Raw genomic sequence first — 12882 nt, 5'->3', positions numbered from 1 at the left:
TTTTGGTAATGCCATTGCATGTTCAGTATTTGAGCTGTTGATGGGAAGCTTTAACATATATGTATCGACTAAGTAGGTTAAATTTATAAACTGTTTGGGTGTTTTATCTTCCAAATATTTTCCAGTATTAAATTTGCAATTTATGTTCCATTTACATGAATTCCAGATACTCTCTCATGCAAGACTGGCAGTTTTACTGCTAAAGTAGATTTATATATTTGATTGTGAAAAATGCCAAGACACCCCCTAAACTTTGGACTAGTGGCCAATACACCCCTTGAACTTTTATTTTAGCCAATTTACTCCTTAAACTTTACACATTTGCCAAATTGAGCCATCTGTCAAGTTTGCCGTTTAAATCACTAGCGTCACTCAATTTAGTTCGGATTTAGACTTAGAACTTAGTTAAATTGAATTGAGTTATATTGTCAGATTTAGCCATGGTAGATGTAAGAGTTGCAGTGTAAATGGGCACAACTAGGTTGATCTTCCATCATAGGTGATCTTGCATTAGGATCTGTTCATCAACTTTTGTGTAAGCAGGGATGTATGTTAAGATGGTTTGGTTTTTATCAGGACACTCCCTTCATTAATGAGGAAGTTGTCTCCATCATAAAAGAGGGCTTAGAAATTAAAACTCATAAGAACTGTCAGTGAATTGAATTCTGAGTCCATTCCAGTTTTGATTAATTTGATAACTGTGTTTGCTTGTTGGGTGTAAAGCTTGATGATTTTGCTTTGATTTGAAATTTGGGGTTTATGGGTATGACCCGAATGCCTGTGATTGAATAAGTGACCTGCTTGTAGCTGGTGTGTATGGGTCTCTAGGTTTTGGCATTAACTAAGAGTAAGTTCCAATTTAGTTAAAATCTATGAAAACTATGTTGGGGAAAACATGACTGATTTGATTGCCTAATGTAAACTTGGTAGCCATCAGGATTATAATTGCAATTTGAAATGAGCTTTCATATGTGGACTGTGTTCATATCCCTTCATATGTGGACTTCATTAATAATATGAATTTTTTTCATGGGATGATAATATGAATTTTTATTTTTAGCTTGTAATTATTTTAAGTCTATGTATGCTGCTATACAGATTTCCTCATTTTTTTTTAACAAGTATGCATCACTTGTCAAATAAAAATAAATAAAAGATGCTTAAAGGAGTTACTCTTCAAATCTATGCCAGCAGTTTGGTTTTGTGTTTACAAGAATTGATTATTAAAGAATTCTCTTGGCATTGATCAAATCCATCTTGTTGCATTATCAGCCTTTTTACATTTGAGCTCAACTCTCTTCTAGTATTAAGTTAATTTATTGTAAACCTCCTGGTATAATTGTTGGAGAGTCAAGCCATCAGAAATTGTCTAAATCTGCAAAACCTTCTTAAAAAGTAGATCTTAAAGGATGGTAGACTTTTCTTTTTCTTGCCCCATTTTCAATGAGAATCATGTGTTATAGCGGTGAAAAAAGTTTTTTATTGTCACAATCATGTTGTTATGGCTTCAATGACTATAAATTCATAGCAATTGACATGTACTTTGATTTCCTGGTTTGTGTTACAGACCTTGGATTTTGTGGTGAGTGAAGTAAGAAATCAGGGTCATATTGTTATAAACTAACAACTAGGGTGCATATGGTGGTAAAACCTTAGTGGGAAGTATTAAAGAGATCTAGGAGAAGATAGAGAAACTTCCCAAAAGTTGAGCAAGCATTTGTAACTCAGCAGGAATTATTATATGTATTTGATTTGAAGATTGCTTTCTTTGTTGAAAATGTGAACCTTGAATGGTTTCATGTTGAATTTCTTTTGCAACTCTTGTATAAGTGATTAGAGGTTCTTATCTTATGTATTTAACAAGCAAGATTTTTGGTAGGAACTTCTGTTGTTTCCATTCATGAATCGCATTTGAAGGATTTTTCTTTTTATGGTCATCTTTTGCTTCAAAACAAGCTATGAACCTGAAATGTATCCTAATTCCATATAATCAAATGTACAAAGTATACTCAAAACACTAGTACATCATTACCAAACCAATTGGTGTATAAACAACCATTAGAGCATTTGTTCCCAACTTTTGTCAAAGATTACAAAACAAGATTCTAAATTAGAAAAATAGCATCCTAAGCTAGAAAAATGGCTCGACTATGTGCACCATGGTTCCGGATCCTCGAGTATGCATTTAAAAGGTGAGATTCAATTCAAATAAATCAAAGGCCTACAATTTGCCACCTCATCTAAAAGCATCTGCCAGAGGAGAGGGAGAAGAAAGGTAAGCTCCCATTGCCGACAGAGATGTCATGGTCAGCAGAGCTTGGCGGTTGTGGTCATTGCAGTCATGGAAGAGTGGGTGACCAGATGGAGCCGGGTTTGGTAGTGCTGTTGCCGCTGGAGCTGGCTGCCATGGTGGTGGTGGGACTGCTCATGGTCTGGCAGCAATAGCGGTGTGGCTGCAGATCTTGAGTTTCAGTCCTATTACCCATATAGTTAAGATTTCGTATTACTACTCCTACTTGGCTGTACTCCACAGGCTTTGTTTCATGGCATCCAAACCCCACCACCTCCTCCCCCTACCAAACTGTATAATTTCTCAACTCTCTCTTTCTCTCTCTCATTCCCTAGTAGTAGTGAGTAATATTTCTTAACTATCTTTATTTCTCAGCAGCAGCAACGACAGTTGCATCAAAGAGGGCAAGGACAATGACCACTGACTCTTCTTCTTCCTCTTTCTCACCCATCAAAGACGCTTTCACCAAATACACGCTATACCTCAACACCCTCGTACGTATTTCTCTCTCTCTCTTCTTTACTACTGCTTTATTACTTTTTGTCAAATCCCTCATTGTCTAATGGACTGACATGCCCATTTCCAATGAGGGTTTTCAAATTAAATTTTTGTTAATATTTTAATGGATACACACCTGCCCAACAATGGTTTCTCAGCTACACCTATATATAACTTATTTTATTCTACTAATATTTATTAATATTGCATATTTAGTCTAAGACTTAGTCAGATGAGAAGAGATAGATGAGCAGGAAACCTGCTGTGAATAGAGAGAGAAGAGTGGGAAACGGAGAAGAGAGAAATAGAGAGAGAAGAGGGAGAGATGGAGAACTGAGACAGAGAAGAGAGGAAACGGAGAGACCAAGAGGGAAAAAAAAATAGAGAATAGGGAAAGTCAGAGGAGAGAGAAAAGTGGGAGATAATAAAAAAATAGAAAATAATAATACAACCTGTGAACAGTAGCATATATGCAACCTTACTGTAGCAGGGAGGGGAAAAATTTTGGGTTTGCAAACCTGGATGTGGAGCAATTTTAAGGGTTTAGATGCTAAAATAGCAATTGGGTGGTTTTTACACCCCCAATGCTAGTGCTGTTATCAGATAGGGAAAAAAAAAGGTTCTGACTTTTTCATGTCATAGCATTGGGTTTGTTGGTAAAGTCTAGTGGCACTCATCATTGTACTTTCTTATCCCCCATTATAAGAAGACGAGCATTGTCTTTGATTGAGGAAGGGAGAAGACTATTGGATTAGCTTAGGTCCAAAGTTTCATACTTTCATATATTGTTCTTGAAGGGAATAATGCACTTTGAAGTTTTGAAAGAAAATTAAGAAACTTGATTAATAGAGGAACTGATATCTACAATTTACTAGTATTACCGGTTGGTATTGACTTTTGGGGACATGACTTCCTAGGGTGATTGAGTTGGTTGCAGAAAATTTTCACAGATTGTGGTTTTAGTGATTTGTCATTTACCTTCTACAAAAGTAGTAGGTGGAAACCTTTATGGAGGGGCTTGTACCTGGAATGGAATGCCTTTGCCAAGGAAAAATTATACTTAGTTGAATTCTGCTGGTTCATGGTCTGTAGACTGTAGAGTTAGAATTGCATACTGTTATGATGTAAGGGGTGAAGGTTGAAACTGGAATGGAATGATTGAAGTAGTTTGAGTTAAGGGTGGGTGTCAAAACTCAAAGGCATGAACTTTACCCTTCCGTCTTCTCTTATCTTACCATAGCAGTAGGAATAAACATTGTTCCAGAGGCTCTACATGTATTGGAATTATGCCGAAGTGATGATTTTGCTAAGTTCATCACACAAAATAGCTGCTGAACTCTGCCACTTCCACCTCTAATCTGGGGAAATCAGGGTTTGGGTTTGATATAGAAAGGGCTAGAGACAATTACAGTTTGCTAGTGGAAATTATCTGGAATAAAATTAAGAGTTTAATTGACTTATAATTTGTTCACAGATCTGATTTAATATAATCTTTAGATTGATGAGAGAGAGAAAGATTAAAGGGGCAAGTCAGAGTAATAGAGAGATAATAAGGAAATCATATGATACCCTGAGCTGTCAATTCTCAATAATTTATCTACCACATGCAGCCAGTTACCTTGCAGGTTTATTGGACCAAATAGTCTTATTGAATTGAGTAAGGGCCAAAAGACTAGTTTTGGGGTACCATTGTGCGTAATTCTTCTCTGACCAGCCCATTGCTACAGCATCAGTTGAGCTGAACTATTCATTTTTGATAATTATAGAATTTATCCAGCAAACTCTAATTTCTTATTGTTATACCACTCAAAAAAAAAATGTGGCTTGAATTATGATGATGCAAGGATCCAACGGTTAATGGTCATTTTGTGGTCATTGTCTTGATTGTATGATGCAACCTGGATGCTAGCCTGAAACTTACATATTTAGTTGCCTAAATCAATGAATATATATATATATATATTGTATGGCCTAGAAATCAGAAAATTAACTATAATAAGGAGGTTTATGTGGCTGATATTATTAGGTTCTCCAACAGAGCTTTGTATTGGGAAGGCGATAGATGGAGGGGCTTTGGTCTACACCTGAGGTTCAAAAAAGAAAATATTTGATTGATGGTTGAAAAGAGAAGGAAAAGAAATATAATAGAACATTTTTAAAGACCCATAAACCATATAAGATTTAGTTATTAATAAAAGAAAATCTGTGGCCCATAACTATGGTCTGTTCCCAAAAATTGTAGAATTACTAAAATACTTGACTCTAGAATATCCAAATAAAATATTAAAAAAATAATAACAATAACATGGAAACTTATTCTTCGGTATTGCCTTAACCTTAGGCTTCCAAAGAGGATATTCTTTCTCTAACTGAGCTATCGTTGCATCATCATTTGGGATTGTCCAGAAGATTCACTTATTTCAGCTATTAGCTAAAAGATGTTGGGGCTTTCCATTTGTAATAATTATCGGTCATGCATCATCTACTTTACTTTTCTGTCAAGATTACTTGAAATCTTTATTTGTTGATCCAATTTACGCAGTCTTATCCTTGATGGTCTGCCGCATTGTGTGCCAAATATGTGGGTTGTCAATTTATGCGTGTAAACAGCATGAGGAAGTGAACAATGTGGGAGTTGTAGGGTCAACATTGTATGGTAGATCATTGTTGTCAAGCACATATCCTAACTTTTGCTGCTTGATTAGGCACTGTGCTTAATGTTAATAACTGTTAGAGTGGATGTGGATATTGCATGAAGTTGTATATATGCATTGGTTGTACTGGGCCTGTGCCTCTTCTAGCACTTTTTAGTGACATTAAAAAATAAAAAATTGTGAGAAGCTGGATCACTCTACAAGATGTAACTTGTTTTCAAGCTTTTACTGGGTTAAAGGTGAATGTGGGAAAAAGTGAAATTGTCCCTATTGGGGAGGTGAGTAACATTCAGACTTTGGCTAATATTCTTCAATGCTGGGTGGGCAGCTTGCCTATGATTTACTTGGGTATGCCATTGGGAACTTTGTATAAAATAGCCTCTATTTGGAATCCGATCCTTGAGAGGATGGAAAAGAAGCTTTCAGGCTAGAAGCAGCTTTATTTGTCAAAGGGTGGAGACTTACTTTGCTGAAAAGTACCCTTTCAAGCCTTCCGACTAGATTGGAATGCATTCAGAGGAACTTCTTGTGGGGTTCGTTAGTTAAGTGTTTCAAATATTCTTTGGTGGCTTGGGAAAAGGTTTGCTTACCATGTGAGTTGGGAATTCAGAATTTGGCGTCTTTTAATCGGGCCCTACAAGGAAAATGGCTTTGGAGGTACGGCCACGAAACCACTCATTTGTGGCGTAGGGTCATAGCCACGAAATATTGGAAGGGAAAAGGGGGTTGGTGTACTAGAGCTTGTAGAAGGGCTCATGGTTATGGGTTGTGGTAGAGTATTAGTGAAGGGTGGGAAACCTTCGCTAAGCATTTCTCTTGTGTGGTGAGGGATGGTTCTCGTATTCTTTTTTGGCATGATAAGTGGACTGGGAATGTTCCTCTTAAAGTTCTTTATCCTTAGTTATTTTTGTGTTCAGCCAATAAGGAGGCTTGTATTTTTGAAGTGTTAAGTCTTTTAGCGGGTGATAACGACAGAGTGTGGAGTTTAAGATTTTATAGGGAATTCAATGATTGGGAGTTAGCGGCTTCCTACTCCCTACTTCATTTCATCCAAACCCGAATTCCTAGGGGTGGAGGGTGTGATAGGCTTTGTTGGGATCTTAATGAAAGTGGGAAGTTTGATATTCGGTCTTTTTATCATAAAATTTGAAATGCAACTCCTTCCACTTTCCCTTGGAAGGGCATTTGGAAAGTTAAGATTCCTAAAAAGGTGGCTTTTTTCTTGCGGACAACAACTCATGATCAGATTCTAAACTTAGATAACCTTATGCTTCTCGATCGCCCTTTAGCGAATCATTGTTGTATATGCTGTTGTAATGCAGAATCTGTGGATCACCTGTTACTTTTTTGTTCGATAGCTCATTCCTTGTGGACTTATATGCTTCGGTTGTTTGGGATTGATTGGGTCATGCCAGGTTTAGTTGTGGACTTATTATTTTGTTGGTATCATTGGCTTAGGAAGCATAGTTTTGATATTTGGAATTTAGTTCCAAGATGTTTAATGTGGACTATTTGGATTGAACGGAATCGGTGGTCTTTTGAGGATGAAGGGAAAACTGTGGTTCAGTTATTAGAGTTATGCCAATGGACCCTCTTTGATTGGTCTCGTTGTTGGGGTTTCTAGGATTGTTCTACCCTTACGGATTTTCTCTCATCCATTAGAATAAATTAGGGGTTGCTTTTGTCTTTTTGTTTCTTTTTTTTCCTTTATTCACTACCGTGAACTCTTTGTATTTTTATTGCTATTCTTTTATTAATAATATTCTCTTCTTACTTATTAAAAAAAAAAGTTTTATTTATTTGTTGAGATAAAAATGGAAAATTATAGTCGAATTAGTCTTTTTTTTTTTTTTTTCATTGTTTGATATTTTTAGCCAACGTTATAGCAAATTATAATGGAAAATTAAATTCAAAATTTTATTTTTGTTGCAATTGCTTGATTATATTACTTGATACAATTTTTATGCCAATTTTATTGCAAATTCTTTCTTCCTTTTATATTCCATATGTTTTTCTTATTTGTATATTAAAATTTAGCTAAAAGGGTCTTGTAATTTACTAGAAATCGGACATGACAATTCTTGAAAAATTAAGTCACAACTCAATTAATTTATATATATATATATATATGGTATATTTTACATATTTCTTAGCATATTTTAATTTTATGTCTATTTTAAGTTTTTAAAAGAAATAACAGTGATCAAAATCATTAAAATACATATCTAGAATCAAATTATTTTTATTTTTTCTCCGTTTATATTTGTTGAGAAAATAACAGAAAATTAAAGCCAAATTAGTTTTTTTATTCATAATTGTTTGATTATATGACGTGGTGCAATTTGATTGGTTGGATATTTTTTCCATTTATCTTTATTTTTGTCCTCCCAAATTTGTAGTTCCACAATTTTGGCTATAACTCGCATACAATGGTAGATCCATGTGGGTTCATAATTTCACTACTCATAAGTTGTTATATGAACAAGTTGTGGAAATAATTGTGGTACTATTTTTTTTAATTGTCAAATGTATGTTTCTGATTCCTTTTAAGTAAAATTAATTTTATTACACTCTATTCTTAGACTTTACTTGATGATGGAATGCAGTAATTTACATGCATTCTGTTCCTCAGAGTGCCGCGACAAACAGATCCTCATTGACAAATCGGGGGAGACAAGAAGCAATTGCAAGGTAGCAAGACGATTGCTGTGAAGTTGTGTTTGGTGTTCAACTGTGGAAAGGGCATTCACATATTCTCAAACTACTCCTAGCCAGTACTAACATTTGCAGTGCATAGCTTTCAGGTTTTTGTGATTGGCATGCACTTTTGCAAAGGGCGGCATCATATGATTCTTTTAGTTAACACATCTTTAGGTCTTGAATAGCCACAGTTGTTTGTTTAGGATCAGAACTTCTGTGTTCTGGAAGTAATGACATTGATTGTGAATTTCATTTTAATTTTTAATCTAGAAAATTTAAATTGTAACTAGATATCTGGTTATGCTTATATATTTTTACACACATAAGGTATTATACTATTACTGAAATATATTACTTGGACCAAATTTGGTCTTGCTCTTCCCAAATGTAGTTACTGATATGGGATCAGAAGCATATAATCTAAATGTAGTTACTGATATATATATATATATATATATATATATATATAGTTCTCAGAAGCGTATAATCTTCTATTTGTTAAAATATCCTTGCTTGAAATATTGTAGCAATTTTCCTTTTTCCTTGATAAAGCGTCTTTCTCTTTGAACTTCGATGATTCTCGGAAACGTTACAGCATTTGTTGTGGAGTACTGACATCCTAATTTGTAGCGCATCACAATTATGAAAGTTTTTTTTTTATTGTTACATTACTAGAAACTAGATGATGGTATTCATCCTTGTGCATTTCAGGTACAACACCTTTTTTAGATGATTTACTAGACCACGTATGAAGAATTGAATACCATCATCTAGTTTCTAGTAATGCAACAAGAAAAAAAAACTTTCATAATTATCTTTCACTTATATCTTTAATTATCTGAATGTAGAAAACCCAATTTAGAAAATTACTTTTAGGTAATAGGACATGATGAAGTGCAAGTTTGTGCTGCACTAGATGTATCAGCAAGTGATACACAAAAGACTATAGGGCATGATTAATTGTTACAGTGAAAACTTTTGTGTATTGGGGATTTAATATCTAAGAGGTCTTTGTTTGACTTTTGGGACAAATATAAAAAATATATATACACATTATAAAATTGTTTTGAAGAGTGGAATTGAATCATACCTGAGTTAGATGGATCATTAATTAGTAACAAGCTTGTTAAATTTTGACCAGTATAGTGTTTTGGGTGGAGTATTTAGAGAATTGAAAAAAACACAAGAACCAGGGAAAGGGAAGCGACTATTCATTTAATCTTCAGCTATACATAACATCGAAAATTACTTAACATGAATTAAATAACTGATCATAACTTAAGGAAATAAAATTACACATTAATCTGACATCATCATCCAAATTTATTAACTTCAATCACAGAAAGTTAAGCAGTAGATAGGAAGAGTTCACTCAATTCTCATCTTGACCCCTCTCCACAATCTTCACAGGAAACCCACCTTTCATCTTGGCAGTCAAGTAGGAAATATACTCTGGTTCCACGACTTCTCGTTCAAACGCTGGCACCACCTTAAACCTCCTTAAAACCCCAGCCACCACGCTCTTCATCTGCAAGAAAGCCATCTCCTTCCCCAAACAAATTCTAGGGCCTGCTTGGAACACCGGGTAATGGTACGAGTCCTTCTGCACAAACCTCCATGACTTGGAATTCTCCTCCTTCTGCAGCCACCTCTCGGGCTTGAACTCGGCCCAGTCTGATCCCCACAGCGACTCCAACCTCCCCATCGCGTATGGAAAGTAAGAAACTCTCATCCCCTTCTTCACCACTGTCCCTCCGGGCAGCACGTCGTCGTTCAGAGCCTCCTTCGTGTCCAACGGGACTGGTGGGTACAGCCGCATGCATTCACATAGAGAGGCGTGAACGTACACCAGGTCTTTCACTTCTTCATAAGCAGGCACTTCGGAGTGTTCCTTGATTTCCTTCACAACCTTGGATTGGACTTCCGGGTGCTGAGATAGAAGCCAGAAATACCACGTTAAAGCCGCTGATGTGGTGTCACGCCCAGCAATTAAAAAGCTGATCACAATGTCTGTCACGAACTTCTCGTCCACATGGCCAGAGCTCAAGAACCTTGACAAAAGGTCATCATCGAGGCTCTCTTTCTCTCCCAGCTGCTCTAGCTTTTGCTTCTTTTGTTTCACTATGTTCATGGCGTACTCTTTTACTTCTGAGACAGCCATTTTGAGACGCTTTTCTGACCCAATATTGAAAAACTTCTTGATTTTCCAAATGAGTGGAATTGAAGCAGTGAGCCTCCCGTAGCTGATTCGAACACTGTCTTCAAAGGCTAAGGCGAACTTGGCTTGTGGAAGAGAGGGCGACAAGTAAACCGGGTCGAACCCAAAAGCGATCTTACATATATTATCAAAAGCAAACCTTTGAAGAATGTTTTGGAAATCTAGGACAGTTCCATTTTTGGCAGCTGAGGAGAGAATGGGGATTAAGCGGTCAGAGAGCTCAGTGTCCACAACGGTTTCAATGAACTTGCGGAGAGATTTGGTGTTGAATTCGTGGCTAGCGACTTGTCTTTGGAACTTCCAGGACTCATCACTGTCGACGTTGAAGATTCCATGGCCGAGAAAGTCTGAGTCTTGAACGAAAAATCTCGCCTTTGCCATAGTTCTGGAAGTTGGACTTAAGGATGTGTTGGACCACGGCGGGGTCGCCGGAGAAGACTTGGCGGTTGGAGAAGGAGCGGCGGAGAACGAAGGTGGCGGAAGGTGAGTCTAGGAGGATCTCTGAGAACCATTGGAGCTGGCGATCTTGGTTGGCGAGGATGGCGAAGAATGAACCCACTAGAGGGTACGATTTGGGAGCTTTGGAGTTGGATTTGGAGGTGGTGAGGAAGAAGAAGAAGAAGATTAGGGAAAGGAAAGGAATTAGAATGAGAAGGAAAATGGGCAGCATGGCTCTGGCTTGTGAATGTGGGCTGGTCTTTCACTTTCTCAGATGTTTTCTTTGTCTTTTTGACTTGTGTCTATGGTGATATTTGGGACAGTTTGTGACTGTCTTTACAGGCAGGGACTGTGTAAGCGTAGCTGTGCTACACAACATCATCCTATTTAACTAAAATTGAAATTTTGTTTTGCTGAAAGTTTTATAAATAAAGTTAAAAAAGTAGTTAAAATAATATAATAGAATTCATAAAAAATATCAAAAAATATAATGAGGATTATGAATAGTAACAAAAATAAACTGAAAAGTTAAAAAGTTAATTTTTTAAGCCAATGCTAAATTTAACCTGAGTATTAAGTTGAAACTTGGTCCTAGGTTCGAAGAATGCCATGTTTGAAATCATATTTTGAAAATGCTGTTTTGCTTAAACTTGGGTCCGGTTTTGGAAACATTTTATAGGGAATTAAAAAAATTGTAAAAAAGGTTTGTAACTTTTTCATTTTTTCATAAAAAATTTCCTAAAATAGTTTACTATTGTATGTCCTAAGGGCATATGTTAGTAAAATCCTTAATTTAAAAACATGATTTGAGTTAAAACTATGAAATAGCAATTAGCAGGTTGGAAAATACCAACTCTTCCGTCATTCATGACATAATGGAGTAATGGGTCACCCCTAATCAATTATTGATTCCTAATCAATTATGTATCTACTCCTTAATTTAACATGGCGGTAATCCTAATTAAACTTTATCTAATTCTTATTATAAAAAAATCAAATACATCTAAATTATAATATGCACAGAAAACGCGCAACAATGATGCTAGTACCCTTTGAAAACAGTCTTTGGGCCTCGAGTGAAGTTTCTACGAAAGTGGGGTGGGACTGGCAGATAGTCCTTTTTTCTTGAAGTTTATTGAAAACTCATTGCTAAGGTCATGAGAAGTCGTCCCTATCATGTGTGAACATGATGAAATCATCCTTTATCATGGCCTGCCCAATGCATTTTTACCATTAAATTAATCAATTTTTTAAAATTTATATTAATATTAATCAAATAATATTTATATGTTTTGTTAGGTCACCTAAATATCTATTTCAACCTACACAAAAAAAAAAAAAAGTAGTTTTTTAATTTAATTTTTTATATTTATTTCGTTTAAAAGTCATTCTTTTTGTTTTTTGAGACACAAAATTGTTAATATAATCTTTGTGTTTAGGTTTTATTACTATCTTTTACGAGTTATTTAAAAAATTGGTCTTCAATGATTTCTTGGCACATTCGTAACAAGTTCATAATTTATTTATTTTTTCTTATAAACAATTTAGGATTTTAATTTTGTTGAATTTCTATTGACGGAATATATTGGAAGTGTTATTAAAGATGGGAAAGAAGGCAAAACTGACGGCCAAAATGGCCCATTAGCATTAATTTTTGAAATATTTAGCAACAGAGCACTGTTTCGGAAATAATTAGGGAAATACCACTTTTCGGGCCCTATAGCGGCGTTTTCCTGCAAAATTTTTTATAAGTCCCATAACAGGTTCAAGGGGCCCTATAGTGGCGTTTTTAAGCCCTATAGTGACGTTTTTGGGCCCTATAGCGGCGTTTTCCTACAAATTTTTTTTATAAGTCCCCATAACAGGTTCAAGGGGCCCTATAGTTGCGTTTTTTTTAAGCCCTATAGTGACGTTTTCGGACCCTATAGTGACGTTTTTGAAAAAAGTGATATTTCCCTAATTATTTTCGAAACAGTACTCCATTGCTAAATATTTCAAAAATTAATGCTAGTGGCCATTTTGGCCCAAAACTGACATATATTTAGAGGCCTTTTGTCTGATTAAGGGGCCTTGATACTTTTGAA

At 35.7% G+C, this 12882-nt stretch overlaps 1 long non-coding RNA gene and 1 pseudogene across 3 annotated transcripts; one reads left to right on the top strand and one right to left on the bottom strand.

Annotated features, from left to right (window-relative positions):
* The first annotated feature begins 1173 nt into the window (after positions 1-1173).
* Positions 1174-8427, top strand: LOC115976587. 2 transcript variants are annotated; one of them, XR_004088339.1, is made up of 3 exons: positions 1174-2583; positions 2669-2784; positions 8049-8427. It is a non-coding gene; the product is annotated as an uncharacterized LOC115976587 (long non-coding RNA). The 2 variants fall into 2 exon arrangements; XR_004088338.1 differs by having other exon boundaries at positions 2666-2784.
* A 915-nt stretch (positions 8428-9342) lies between these two features.
* Positions 9343-11143, bottom strand: LOC115976586 (annotated as a pseudogene). Its single transcript, XR_004088337.1, has one exon. The product of XR_004088337.1 is annotated as a cytochrome P450 94A2-like (transcript).
* Positions 11144-12882: the final 1739 nt, after the last annotated feature.

Source organism: Quercus lobata, chromosome 2 (assembly GCF_001633185.2).
Source record: "Quercus lobata isolate SW786 chromosome 2, ValleyOak3.0 Primary Assembly, whole genome shotgun sequence".
Taxonomy (NCBI): Eukaryota; Viridiplantae; Streptophyta; class Magnoliopsida; order Fagales; family Fagaceae; genus Quercus; species Quercus lobata.
The sequence above is the reverse complement of the archived record's forward strand: the minus strand, read 5'-3'. Positions and strand labels throughout refer to the sequence as shown.